A 12,725-nucleotide genomic window follows, 5' to 3' on the forward strand; every position below is an offset into this window, starting at 1 on the left:
GCGCATTGTAAGGGATTCTAACAGGCCATTCACTAGTAGGAGTGAGAAAAACCTCACGACGTGGTGTGAATTGGAGGGCCTGAATAAGGATAGGCAGTGAGTGGGAATGTAGGATGGAGAAAAGCACCACGGGGTGGTCATCATGGGGAGGACAGGACACATGCAGTGGCAATGTAGGATAGGTTTCTAAGAAAACATGGCGGGTGGTGAGGATTGTAAGGGTTTCTAAAAGGCCATTCACTAGTAGGAGTGAGAAAAACATCACGGGGTGGTGTGAACATGAGGGCCTGAATTATGATAGGTAGTGAGTGGCAATGTAGGATGGAGAAAAGCCCCACGAGGTGGTCAGCATGAAGAGGTCAGGAAACATGCAGTGGCAATGTAGGATAGGATTCTGATAAACATCGCTGGGTGGTGAGAATTGTAAGGGTTTCTATTAGGCCATTCATTAGTAAGAGTGAGAAAAACATCACGTGGTAGTGTGAATCGGTGGGCCTGAATTAGGATAGGCAATGATTGGCAACATAAAATGGAGAAAAGCACCACGGTGTGGTCAGCATGGGGAGGTCAGGAAACATTCATTGGCAATGTAGGATAGGTTTCTGAAAAACATCGCCGGGTCGTGCGCATTGTAAGGCTTTCTAACAGGCCATTCACTAGTAGGGGTGAGGAAAACATAACGGGGTGGAGTGAATCGGAGGGCCTGAATAAGGATAGACAGTTAGTGGCAATGTAGGACGTAGAAAAGCACCACGGGGTGGTCAGCATGGGGAGGTCAGGAAACATGCAGTGGCAATGTGGAATAACTTTCTGAAAAATATTACGGGTTGGTGCGCATTGTAAGGGTTTCTAAAATGCCATTCACTAGTAGGAGTGAGAAACACATCACGGGGTGGTGTGAATCGGAGGGCCTGAATCAGGATTTGCAGTGAGCAATGTAGGATAGAGAAAAGCACCAAGGGGTGGTCATCATGGGTAGGTCAGGACACATGCAGTGGCAATGTAGGATAGGTTTCTGCAAATCATTACGGGTGGTGAGAATTGTAAGGCTTTCAACAAGCCATTCACTAGTAGGAGTGAGAAAACATCATGGGGTGGTGTGACTCGGAGGGCCTGAATTATGATAGGCAGTGTGTGGCAATGTAGGATAGAGAAAAGCACCACGGGTTGGTCAGCATGGGGAGGTCAGGAAACATGCAGTGGCAATGTAGGATAGGTTTCTGAAAAACATCGATGGTGGTGAGAATTGTAAGTGTTTCTAACATGCCATTCACTAGTAGGAGTGAGAAAATCATCATGGGGTGGTGTGAATCGGATGCCCTGATTGAGGACAGGCAGTGAGTGGCAATGCAGGATCGAATAAAGCACCATAGGGTGGTCAGCATGAGGATGTCAGGAAACATGCCGTGGCAATGTAGAATAGTTTTCTGGAAAACATCACGGGGTGGTGCCCATTGTAAGGGTTTCTAACAGGCCATTCACTAATAGGAGTGAGAAAATCATCATGGGGTGGTGTGAATCAGAGTGCCCGGATTTGGATGGGCAGTGAGTGGCAATGAAGAATGGAGAAAAGCACCATGGGGTGGTCAACATCAGGAGGTCAGGAAACATGCAGTGGCAATGTAGGACAGGTTTCTGAAAAACATCGCGGGGTGGTGCGCACTGTAAGGCTTTCTAACAAGCCATTCACAAGTAGAAGTGAAAAAAACATAACGTGGTGGTATGAATCGGAGGCCCTGAATTAGGATAGGATAGGAGTGGCAATGTAGGATGAAGAAAAGCACCACGGGTTTGTCATCATGGGGAGGCAAGGAAACATTCAGTGGCAATGTAGAATAGGTTTCTGATAAACATCGCTGGGTGGTGCGCATTGTTAGGCTTCTAACAGGCCATTCACTAGTAGGAGTGAGAAAAACATCACTTTGTGGTGTGAATCAGATGTTCTGAATTAGGATAGGCAGTGGGTGGCAATGTAGGATGCAGAAAAACCCCACGAGGTGCTCACCATTGGAAGGTCAGGAAACATACATTGGCAATGTATGATAGATTTCTGAAAAACATCGCCGGGTGGTGTGCATTGTAAGTCTTTCTAACAGGCCATTCCCTAGTAGGAGTGAGAAAAACATCACAGCGTGGTGTGAATCGGAGTGCCTGAATCAGGATAGGCAGTGAGTGGCAATGTAGGATGGAGAAAAGCACCACGCTGTGGTCAGCAGGGGGAGGCCAGCAAAGATGCAGTGTCAATGTAGGAAAGGTTTCTGAAAAACATCGCGGGGTGGTGCGCATTGTAAGGGTTTTTAACAGGCCATTGACTAGTAGGAGTGAGAAAAACATCATGGCGTTGTTTAAATCAGAGGGCCTGAATCAGCATAGGCAGTGAGTGGCAATGTAGGACAGAGAAAAGCACCACGGAGTGGTCAGCATGGGGAGGTCAGGACACATGCACTGGCAATGTAGGACAGGTGTCTGAAAAACATCGCGGGTGGTGAGAATTGTAAGGGTTTCTAAACATCACTTGGTGGTGTGAATCAGATGTTCTGAATTAGGATAGGCAGTGGGTGGCAATGTATAATGGAGAAAAACCGCACGGGGTGGTCAGCATGCTGAGGTAAGGAAACATACATTGGCAATGTAGGATAGGTATCTGCAAAATATTGTCGCGTGGTGCGCATTGTAAGGTTTTCTAACAGGCCATTCACTAGTAGGAGTGAGAAAAACATCACTGGGTGGTGTGAATCGGAGGGCCTGAATAAGGATAGGCAGTGAGTGGCAATGTTGGATGTAGAAAAGCACCACGGGGTGGTCAGCATGGGGAGGTCATAAACATGCAGTGGCAATGTGGGATAGCTTTCTGAAAAACGTTTCGGGTTGGTGCGCATTGTAAGGGTTTCTAACAGGCCATTCACTATTAGGAGTGAGAAAAACATCACGGCGTGCTGTGAATCGGAGGGCCTGAATCAGGATAGGCAGTGAGTGGCAAAGTAGGATGGAGAAAAGCACAATGGGGTGTTCATCATGGGGAGTTCAGGACACATGCAGTGGCAATGTAGGATAGGATTTTGAAAAACATCGTGAGGTTGTGCGCATTGTAAGTGTTTCTAAAAGGCTTTCACTAGTAGGAGTGAGAAAAACATCACGGGGTCGTGTGACTCGGAGGGCCTGAATTATGATAGGCAGTGCGTGGCAATGTAGCATGGAGAAAAACACCACGGGGTGGTCAGGATGGGGAGGTCAGGAAACATGCAGTGGCAATGTTGGATAGGTTTTTGAAAAAAAAGCGGGTTGTTTTGCATTGTAAGGGTTTTTAACAGGCCATTGACTAGTAGGAGTGAGAAAAACATCATGGCGTTGTTTAAATCAGAGGGCCTGAATCAGCATAGGCAGTGAGTGGCAATGTAGGACAGAGAAAAGCAACACGGAGTGGTCAGCATGGGGAGGTCAGGACACATGCACTGGCAATGTAGGACAGGTGTCTGAAAAACATCGCGGGTGGTGAGAATTGTAAGGGTTTCTAAACATCACTTGGTGGTGTGAATCAGATGTTCTGAATTAGGATAGGCAGTGGGTGGCAATGTATGATGGAGAAAAACCGCACGGGGTGGTCAGCATGCGGAGGTAAGGAAACATACATTGGCAATGTAGGATAGGTATCTGCAAAATATTGTCGCGTGGTGCGCATTGTAAGGTTTTCTAACAGGCCATTCACTAGTAGGAGTGAGAAAAACATCACTGGGTGGTGTGAATCGGAGGGCCTGAATAAGGATAGGCAGTGAGTGGCAATGTTGGATGTAGAAAAGCACCACGGGGTGGTCAGCATGGGGAGGTCATAAACATGCAGTGGCAATGTGGGATAGCTTTCTGAAAAACGTTTCGGGTTGGTGCGCATTGTAAGGGTTTCTAACAGGCCATTCACTATTAGGAGTGAGAAAAACATCACGGCGTGCTGTGAATCGGAGGGCCTGAATCAGGATAGGCAGTGAGTGGCAATGTAGGATGGAGAAAAGCACAATGGGGTGTTCATCATGGGGAGTTCAGGACACATGCAGTGGCAATGTAGGATAGGATTCTGAAAAACATCGTGAGGTTGTGCGCATTGTAAGTGTTTCTAAAAGGCTTTCACTAGTAGGAGTGAGAAAAACATCACGGGGTCGTGTGACTCGGAGGGCCTGAATTATGATAGGCAGTGCGTGGCAATGTAGCATGGAGAAAAACACCACGGGGTGGTCAGGATGGGGAGGTCAGGAAACATGCAGTGGCAATGTTGGATAGGTTTTTGAAAAAAAAGCAGGTTGTTTTGCATTGTAAGGGTTTCTAACAGGCCTTTCACTAGTAGGAGTGAGAAAAACATCACGGGGTGGTGTGAATCAGATGTTCTGAATTAGCATAGGCAGTGAGTGGCAATGTAGGATGGAGAAAAGCACCACGGGGTGATCAGCATGGGGAGGTCAGGAAACATGCAGCGGCAATGTGGGATAGCTTTCTGAAAAACATTACGTGTTGGTGCGCATTGTAAAGGTTTCCTACAGGCCATTCACTAGTAGGAGTGAGAACAACATCACGGGGTGGTGTGAATCAGAGGGCCTGAATTAGGATAGGCAGTGATTTACAATGTAGGTTGGAGAAAATCACCACAGGGTGGTCACCATGGGGAGGTCAGGAAACACGGCATGGCAATGTTGGATAGGTTTCTGAAAAAAAAAAGCAGTTTGGTGCACACCGTAAGAGTTTCTAACAGGCCATGCACTAATAGGAGTGAGAAATACATCATGGTGTAGTGTGAATCGGAGGGCCTGAATTAAGATAGAGAATGAGTGGCAATGTAGGATGGAGAAAAGCACCACGGTTTGGTGAGCATGTGGAGGTCAGGAAACATGCAATGGCAATGTAGGATAGGTTTCAGAAAAACAACGCAGGGTGGTGCGCATTGTGAGTGTTTCTAACAGGTCATTCACTAGTAGGAGTGAGAAAAACCTCATTGGGTGGTGTGAATCGTAGGGCCTGAATTAGGATAGTCAGTGTGTGGCAATGAAGATTGGAGAAAAGCACCATGGGTTTGTCAGCATGGGGAGGCAAGGAAACATGCAATGGCTATATAGAATAGGTTTCTGATAAACATTGCAGGGTGGTGCCCATTGTAAGTGTTTCTAACAGGCCATTCACTAGTAGGAGTGAGAACAACATCACGGGGTGGTGTGAATCTGAGTGCCTTAATTAGGATAGGCATTGAGTGGCAATGTAGGACGGAAAAAAGCACCACAAGGTTTTCAGCATGGGGCAGTGAGGAAACATCCAGTGGCAATGTAGGATAGGTTTCTGAAAAAAAAAAAAGCAGGGTGGTGCGCATTGTAAGGGTTTCTAACAGGCCATTCACTAGTAGGAGTGAGAACAACATCACAGGGTGGTGTGAATCGAAAGGCCTGATTTAATATAGGCAGTGAGTGGCTATGAAGACTGGAGAAAAGCACAACGGGGTGTTCAACATGGTGAGGTCAGGAAACATGCAGTGGCAATGTAGGATAGGTTTCTGAAAAACATCGTGGGATGGTGCACATTGTAAGGCTTTCTAACAAGCCATTCAGAAGAAGGAGTGAAAAAAATATCACGGGGTGGTGTGTATTGGAGGTCCTCAATTAGGATAGGCATTGAGTTGCAATGTAGGATGAAGAAAGGCACCACAGGGCGGTCAGCATGGGGAGGTCAGGAAACATGCAGTTGCAAAGTAGGATAGTTTTCTGAAAAACATCGCGGGGTGGTGCGCATTTTAAGGATTTCTAACCATCCATTCAAAAGTAGGAGTGAAAAAAACATCACGGTGTGGTGTGAATCGTAGGGGCTGAATTAGGATAGGCTGTAAGTTGCAATGCAGGTTGGAGAAAAAACCACGGGTTTGTCAGCAAGGGGAGGCAAGAAAACATGCAGTGGCAATGTACAATAGGATTCTGATAAACATTGCTGGGTGGTGCGCATTGTAAGGGTTTCTAACAATCCATTCACTAGTAGGAGTGAGAACAACATCACAGGGTGGTGTGAATCAGAGTGCCTGAATTAGGATAGGCAGTGAGTGGCAATGTAGGATGGAGAAAAGCACGATGGATTGGTCAACATGGGGAGGTCAGGAAACATGCTGTGGCAATGTAGGACAGGTTTCTGAAAAACATCGCGGGGTGATGCGCATTGTAAGGCTTTCTAACAAGCCATTCACTCGTAGGAGTGAGAAATACATCACGGTGTGGTGTGAATCGGAGGGCCTGAATCAAATAGACAGTGAGTGGCAATGTACGATGGAGAAAAGCACCACGGGTTAGTGAGCATGGGGAGGTCAGGAAACATTCAATGGCAATGTAGGATAGGTTTCTGAAAAACAACGCGTGGTGGTATGCATTCTAAGGGTTTGTAGCATGCCATTCACTAGTAGGAGTGAGAAAAACATCACGGGGTGGTGTGAATCGGAGGGCCAGAATTAGGATAGGCAGTGCGTGTCAATGAAGATTGGAGAAAAGCACCACGGGGTGGTCAACATGGGGAGGACAGAAAACATGCAGTGGAAATATAGGATACGTTTCTGAAAAACATCACGGGGTGGTGCGCATTGTAAGGCTTTCTAACAGGCCATTCACTAGTAGGAGTGAGAAAAACATCACGGGGTGGTGTGAATCAGATGTTCTGAATTAGGATAGGCAGTGACTGGCAATGTAGGATTGAGAAAAGCACCACGGGGTCGTCAGCATGTGGAGGCCAGGAAACATGCAGTGGCAATGTAGGATAGGTTTCTGAAAAATATCGCGGCTTGGTGAGCTTGTAAAATTTTCTAACAGGCCATTCACTAGTACGAGTGAGAAAAATATAACAGGGTGGTGTAAATCGGAGGGCCTGAATCAGGATAGGCATTGAGTGGAAATATAAGATGCAGAAAGGCACCACGGGGTGGTCAGCATGGGGAGGTCAGGAAACATGCTTTGGCAATGTAGGATAGGTTTCTGAAATACATCGCCGGGTGGTGCGCATTGTAAGGGTTTCTAACAGGCCATTCACTAGTAGGAGTGAGAAAATCATCACGGGGTGGTGTGAATCGGAGGGCCTGAATTATGGTAGGCAGTGAGTGGCAATGTAGGATGGAGAAAAGCACCACGGGGTGGTCATCATGGGGTGGTCAAGAAAAATGCAGTGCCAATGTAGGATAGGTTTCGGGAAAAACATCCCGAAGTGGTGCTCATTGTAAGGGTTTCTAAAAGGCCTTTCACTAGTAGGAGTGAGAAAATTATCACGGGGTGGTGTGAATCAAAGGGCTGGAATCAAGATAGACAGTTTGTGCCAATGTAGGATGGAGAAAAGCACCACGGCTTGGTGAGCATGGGGCGGTCCGGAAACATGCAATGGCAATGTAGGATAGGTTTGTAAAAAACATCGCGGGGTGGTGCGAATTGTAAGGTTTTGTAGCAGGCCATTCACTAGTAGGAATGAGAAAAACATCACGGGGTGGTGTGAATCGGAGGGCCTGAATTAGGATAGACAGTGAGTGGCAATGAAGAATGGAGAAAAGCACCACAGGGTGGTCAACATGAGGAGGTCAGGAAACATGCAATGGCAATGTAGGATAGGTTTCTGAAAAAAAAGCAGGGTGGTGCGCATTGTAAGTGTTTCTAACAGGCTTTGCACTAGTAGGAGTGAGAAAAACATCACGGGGTGGTGTGAATCGGAGGTCCTGAATTAGGATAGGCAGTGAGTGGCAATGTTGGATGGAGAAAAGCACCACGGGGTGGTCATGATGGGGAGGCCAGTAAACATGCTTTGGCTATGTATGATAGTTTTCTGAAAAACATCACGGGGTGGTGCGCATTGTAAGGATTTCTAACAAGCAATTCACAAGTAGAAGTGAGAAAAACATCTCGGGGTGGTGTGAATTTGAAGGCCTGAATCAAGATAGACAGTGAGTTGCAATGTAGGATGGAAAAAAGCACCACGGGTTGGTGAGCATGGGGAGGTCAGGAAACATGCAATGGCAATGTAGGATAGTTTTTCTGAAAAACATCGCGAGGTGGTGCGCATTGTAAGGGTTTGTAGCAGGCCATTCACTAGTAGGAGTGAGAAAAATATCACGGGGTGGTGTGAATCGGAGTGACTGAATTAGGATAGGAAGTGAGTGGCAATGAAGAATGGAGAAAAGCACCATGGGATGGTCAACATGGGGAGGTCAGGAAACATGCAGTGGAAATGTAGGATAGGTTTCTGAAAATTATCGTGGGATGGTGCGCATTGTAAGGCTTTCTAACAAGCCATTCAGAAGTAGGAGTGAAAAAATCATCACGGGGTGGTTTGAATCAGAGGGCCTGAATTAGGATAGGCATTGAGTTGCAATGTAGGATGTAGAAAAGCACCACAGGGTGGTCAGCATGAGGAGGTCATGAAACATGCAGTGGCAATGTAGGATAGTTTTCTGAAAAAACATCGCGGGGTGGTGCGCCTTTTAAGGATTTCTAACAAGCCATTCACAAGTAGGAGTGAAAAAAACATCACGGTTTTGTGTGAATCATAGCGGCTTAATTAGGATAGGCTGTGAGTGGAAATGCAGGATGGAGAAAAAAACCACGGGTTTGTCAGCATGTGGAGGCAAGGAAACATGCAGTGGCAATGTAGAACAGGTTTCTGATAAACATCGCTGGGTGGTGCGCATTGTAAGGGTTTCTAACAATCCATTCACTAGTAGGAGTGAGAACAACATCACAGGGTGGTGTGAATCAGACGGCCTGAATCAAATAGACAGTGAGTGGCAATGTAGGATGGAGAAAAGCACCACGGGTTAGTGAGCATGGGGAGGTCAGGAAACATGCAATGTCAATGTATGATAGGTTTCTGAAAAACAACGTGTGGTGGTACGCATTGTAAGTGTTTGTAGCAGGCCATTCACTAGTAGGAGTGAGAGAAACGTCACGGGGTGGTGTGATTCGGAGGGCCTGAATTAGGATAGGCAGTGCGTGGCAATGAAGATTGGAGAAAAGCACCACGGGGTGGTCAACATGTGGAGGTCAGGAAACATGCAGTGGCAATGTAGGATAGGTTTCTGAAAAAGATCGCGGGGTGGTGCGCATTATAAGAATTTCTAACAAGCCATTCACAAGTAGGAGTGAAAAAAACATCACGGGGTGGTGTGAATCGGAGTGCCTAAATTAGGATAGGCTGTGAGTGGCAACGTAGAATGGAGAAAAGCACCACGGGGTGGTCAGCATGGGGAGGTCAGGAAACATGCAGTGGAAATATAGGATACGTTTCTGAAAAACATCACGAGGTGGTGCGCATTGTAAGTGTTTCTAACAGGCCATTCACTAGTAGGAGTGAGAAAAACATCACGGGGTGGTGTGAATCAGATGTTCTGAATTAGGATAGGCAGTGAGTGGCAATGTAGGATGGAGAAAAGCACCACGGGGTGGTCAGCATGTGGAGGTCAGAAACATGCAGTGGCAATGTAGGATAGGTTTCTGAAAATTATCGCGCAGTGTTGCGCATTGTAAATGTTTCTAACACGCCACTCACTAGTAGGAGTGAGAAAATTATAACAGGGTGGTGTAAATCGGAGGGCCTGAATCAGGATAGGCATTGAGTGGCAATGTAGGATGCAGAAAGGCACCACGTGGTGGTTAGCATGGGGAGGTCAGGAAACATGCTTTGGCAATGTAGGATAGGTTTCTGAAAAACATCGCCGGGTGGTGCGCATTGTAAGGGTTTCTAACAGGACATTCACTAGTAGGAGTGAGAAAAACATCACGGGGTGGTGTGAATCGGAGGGCCTGAATTATGATAGGCAGTGAGTGGCAATGTAGGATGGAGAAAATCACCACGGGGTGGTCAGCATGTGGTGGTCAGGAAACATGCAGTTTCAATGTAGGATACGTTTCTGAAAAACATCTTGAGGTGGTGAACATTGTAAGGGTTTCTAAAAGGCCTTTCACTAGTAGGATTGAGAATATCATCACGGGGTGGTGTGAATAAGAGGGCCTGAATCAGGATAGGCCGTGAGTGGCAATGTAGGATCGAGAAAAGAACCACGGGGTGGTCAGGATTGGAGGTCAGGAAACATGAAGTGGCAATGTAGGATAGGTTTCTGAAAAACATCGGGGGCAGTGCGCATTGTAAGGGTTTCTAAAAGGGCATTCACTAGTAGGAGTGAGAAATACATCATGGTGTGGTGTGAATCCGAGGGCCTGAATCAAGATAGACAGTGAGTGCCAATGTAGGATGGAGAAAAGCACCACGGCTTGGTGAGCATGGGGCGGTCAGGAAACATGCAATGGCAATGTAGGATAGGTTTGTAAAAAACATCGCGGGGTGGTGCACATTGTAAGGTTTTGTAGCGGGCCATTCACTAGTAAGAGTGAGAAAAATATCACAGGGGGGTGTGAATTGGAGGGCCTGAATTAGGTTAGGCAGTGAGTGGCAATAAATAATGGAGAAAAGCACCACAGGGTGGTCAACTTGAGGAGGTCAGGAAACATGCAGTGGCAATGTAGGATAGGTTTCTGAAAAAAAAGCATGGTGGTGCGCATTGTAAGGGTTTCTAACAGGCCATGCACTAGTAGGAGTGAGAAAAACATCACGGGCTGGTGTGAGTCGCAGGCCCTGAATTAGGATAGGCAGTGAGTGGCAATGTTGGATGGAGAAAAGCACCACGGTGTGGTCATCATGGGGAGGTCAGGAAACATGCATTGGCAATGTAGGATAGTTTTGTGAAAAACATCATGGGGTGGTGAGCATTGTAAGGATTTCTAACAAGCCATTCACAAGTAGAAGTGAGAAAAACATCACGGGGTGGTGCACATTGTAAGGCTTTCTAACAGGCCATTCACTAGTAGGAGTGAGATAAACATCACGGGGTGGTGTGAATCAGATGTTCTGAATTAGGATAGGCAGTGACTGGCAATGTAGGATGGAGAAAAGCACCACGGGGTGGTCAGCATGTGGAGGCCAGGAAACATGCAGTGGCAATGTAGGATAGCTTTCTGAAAAATATCGCGGGGTGGTGCGCTTGTAAAATTTTCTAACAGGCCATTCACTAGTACGAGTGAGAAAAATATAAAAGGGTGGTGTAAATCGGAGGGCCTGAATCAGGATAGGCATTGAGTGGCAATGTAAGATGCAGAAAGGCACCACGGGGTGGTCAGCATGGGGAGGTCAGGAAACATGCTTTGGCAATGTAGGATAGGTTTCTGAAAAATATCGCCGGGTGGTGCCCATTGTAAGGGTTTCTAACAGGCCATTCACTAGTAGGAGTGAGAAAATCATCACGGGGTGGTGTGAATCGGAGGGCCTGAATTATGGTAGGCAGTGAGTGTCAATGTAGAATGGAGAAAAGCACCACGGCCTGGTCATCATGGGGTGGTCAAGAAACATGCAGTGCCAATGTAGGATAGCTTTCGGGAAAAGCATCCTGAGGTGGTGCTCATTGTAAGGGTTTCTAAAAGGCCTTTCACTAGTAGGAGTGAGAAAATTATCACGGGGTGGTGTGAATCAAAGGGCCTGAATCAAGATAGACAGTTTGTGCCAATGTAGGATGGAGAAAAGCACCAAGGCTTGGTGAGCATGGGGCGGTCCGGAAATATGCAATGGCAATGTAGGATAGGTTTGTAAAAAACATCGCGGGGTGGTGCGCATTGTAAGGTTTTGTAGCAGGCCATTCACCAGTAGGAATGAGAAAAACATCACGGGGTGGTGTGAATCGGAGGGACTGAATTAGGATAGGAAGTGAGTGGCAGTGAAGAATGGAGAAAAGCAGCATGGGATGGTCAACATGGGGAGGTCAGGAAACATGCAGTGGAAATGTAGAATAGGTTTCTGGAAAACATCGTGGGATGGTGCGCATTGTAAGGCTTTCTAACAAGCCATTCAGAAGTAGGAGTGAAAAAATCATCACGGGGTGGTTTGAATCAGAGGGCCTGAATTAGGATAGGCATTGAGTTGCAATGTAGGATGTAGAAAAGCACCACAGGGTGGTCAGAATGAGGAGGTCATGAAACATGCAGTGGCAATGTAGGATAGTTTTCTGAAAAAACATCGCGGGGTGGTGCGCATTTTAAGGATTTCTAACAAGCCATTCACAAGTAGGAGTGAAAAAAACATCACGGTGTGGTGTGAATCATAGGGGCTTAATTATGATAGGCTGTGAGTGGAAATGCAGGATGGAGAAAAAAACCACGGGTTAGTCAGCATGTGGAGGCAAGGAAACATGCAGTGGCAACGTAGAACAGGTTTCTGATAAACATCGCTGGGTGGTGCGCATTGTAAGGGTTTCTAACAATCCATTCACTAGTAGGAGTGAGAACAACATCACAGGGTGGTGTGAATCGGACGGCCTGAATTAGGATAGGCATTGAGTGGCAATGTAGGATGGAGAAAAGCACCACAGGGTGGTCAGCATAGTTAGGTGAGGAAACAGGGAGTGGCAATGTAGGATAGGTTTCTGAAAATAAAAGCAGGGTGGTGCGCATTGTAAGGGTTTCTAACAGGCCATGCACTAGTAGGAGTGAGAAAAACATCACGGGGTGGTGTGAATCGGAGGGCCTGAATTAGGATAGGCAGTGAGTGGCAATGTAGGATGGAGAAAAGCACGACGGATTGGTCAACATGGGGAGTTCAGGAAACATGCATTGGCAATGTAGGACAGGTTTCTGAAAAAGATCGCGGGGTGGTGCGCATTATAAGAATTTCTAACAAGCCATTCACAAGTAGGAGTGAAA

The sequence above is a fragment of the Cavia porcellus genome, unplaced genomic scaffold (assembly GCF_034190915.1).
Source record: "Cavia porcellus strain 051 isolate PalLab524CR breed Dunkin Hartley unplaced genomic scaffold, mCavPor4.1 scaffold_44, whole genome shotgun sequence".
Classification (NCBI taxonomy): Eukaryota; Metazoa; Chordata; class Mammalia; order Rodentia; family Caviidae; genus Cavia; species Cavia porcellus.